The following is a 2,500-nucleotide window of genomic DNA, read 5'->3' on the forward strand; positions in this document are numbered from 1 at the left end:
CCACGAGGGTGGGAGCTATGCACAAATACGTGCTTACCATGCTATCCATGCCCAATGCAAGCCAAGGCCTGCCCAAGCCAAGAACAGCATGATCATCACCAAGAACAGTTTACCGAGTAGCAACATTGGCACAATTTTCTTGCCACAAGCAAAAGCACGGCAAGCCCATGCATTCCCACGAGAGGGTCACCGAGTCGGGACAGCAACAACCTTATTGCCAAGCAAAAGCCAGGCAATCCCACCCACGAGGGTGGGAGTTATGCACAAATACGTGCTTACCATGCCCAATGCCAGCCAAGGCCTGCCCAAGCCAAGAACAGCATGATCATCACCAATTTCCTCACAAATTCATCCAAATTTCAATTTTTTGATCGAATTCCATCAAGAATGTCCATGAATTTGATTGAAATGATGAAAAGAGCAACGAAATTGCAGGGGAAAACACGTTAAGACGTAGTTTTTGCTTGCCTGCTGTGCCCATAGGCGCGCCCCGTGCCTGCCGAGCCTACCCCCACACCCACCCTCCCCCTATATATGACTGGAAGGCCATTTTCAGTTTTGTAGAAAAAGTGCACTTTTTTCCCTGTATCCATAAGTTTTTAAAAGTGCTTAAAAGTGGACCTAGAAGACGAATTTTTTTTTGAATTTTTTTATGGTTGTTAGGGACATTAAAACAAGCAAAACCACGAAAGAATCGTAATATTCCGATGTCGGATGAATTAATTACGAATTTTTCGGCCGAAACTTCGCAAAGGGCGGATACCACGTAAAAAACAACCTAGAAGTCGAATTTTGACTTCGTTTTTTTTGTGCACACCCCACACAATAAGTATAAGTGGACTGGAAAGTGGCTAAGCGATCCGACGAAGTTTCGATTGAGTTTGATTTTTTGGCCGAAAACTCGAAAAAAAGGCGGATTTGACGTAAAACGCCGCCTAGAAGTCGAATTTTGAGACGGTGTCTTGTGTGCACACTCCACACAATATGTATAAGTGGACTGGAAAGTGGCTAAGCATTCCGAGGAATTTTCGATTTATTTTGATTTTTCGGCCGAAACGCCGAAAATAGGCGGATTTGACGTAAAACGCCTCATATAAGTCGAATTTTGGGAAGGTGTCTTGTGTGCACACTGCACACAATATGTATAAGTGGACTGGAAAGTCGCTAAGCATTCCGAGGAAGTTTCGATTTATTTTGATTTTTCGGCCGAAACGCCGAAAATAGGCGGATTTGACGTAAAACGCCTCATATAAGTCGAATTTTGGGAAGGTGTCTTGTGTGCACACTGCACATAATATGTATAAGTGGACTGGAAAGTGGAAAAATATTTTCGGAGCACTTTGATTTTTTGGCCCCCCGCGTGCCTTGCCACGCCCTTGCTTATAGCAAAACGAGACGGGGCCTTGGTCCAACTTGGCATAGGCATGGAATTTGATCTTTATTACTTGGCCACGGTCATGCCACGGTACATGGAGGTTGCTTGACACCCCCGTGTGCATTTCGGAGCACTTTGATTTTTTGGCCCCCCGCGTGCCTTGCCACGCCCTTGCTTATAGCAAAACGAGACGGGGCCTTGGTCCAACTTGGCATAGGCATGGAATTTGATCTTTATTACTTGGCCACGGTCATGCCACGGTACATGGAGGTTGCTTGACACCCCCGTGTGCATTTCGGAGCACTTTGATTTTTTGGCCCCCCGCGTGCCTTGCCACGCCCTTGCTTATAGCAAAACGAGACGGGGCCTTGGTCCAACTTGGCATAGGCATGGAATTTGATCTTTATTACTTGGCCACGGTCATGCCACGGTACATGGAGGTTGCTTGACACCCCCGTGTGCATTTTCGGAGCACTTTGATTTTTTGGCCCCCCGCGTGCCTTGCCACGCCCTTGCTTATAGCAAAACGAGACGGGGCCTTGGTCCAACTTGGCATAGGCATGGAATTTGATCTTTATTACTTGGCCACGGTCATGCCACGGTACATGGAGGTTGCTTGACACCCCCGTGTGCATTTCGGAGCACTTTGATTTTTTGGCCCCCCGCGTGCCTTGCCACGCCCTTGCTTATAGCAAAACGAGACGGGGCCTTGGTCCAACTTGGCATAGGCATGGAATTTGATCTTTATTACTTGGCCACGGTCATGCCACGGTACATGGAGGTTGCTTGACACCCCCGTGTGCATTTTCGGAGCACTTTGATTTTTTGGCCCCCCGCGTGCCTTGCCACGCCCTTGCTTATAGCAAAACGAGACGGGGCCTTGGTCCAACTTGGCATAGGCATGGAATTTGATCTTTATTACTTGGCCACGGTCATGCCACGGTACATGGAGGTTGCTTGACACCCCCGTGTGCATTTTCGGAGCACTTTGATTTTTTGGCCCCCCGCGTGCCTTGCCACGCCCTTGCTTATAGCAAAACGAGACGGGGCCTTGGTCCAACTTGGCATAGGCATGGAATTTGATCTTTATTACTTGGCCACGGTCATGCCACGGTACATGGAGGT

The sequence above is a fragment of the Trifolium pratense genome, unplaced genomic scaffold, assembly GCF_020283565.1.
Source record: "Trifolium pratense cultivar HEN17-A07 unplaced genomic scaffold, ARS_RC_1.1 scaffold_117, whole genome shotgun sequence".
Lineage (NCBI taxonomy): Eukaryota > Viridiplantae > Streptophyta > Magnoliopsida > Fabales > Fabaceae > Trifolium > Trifolium pratense.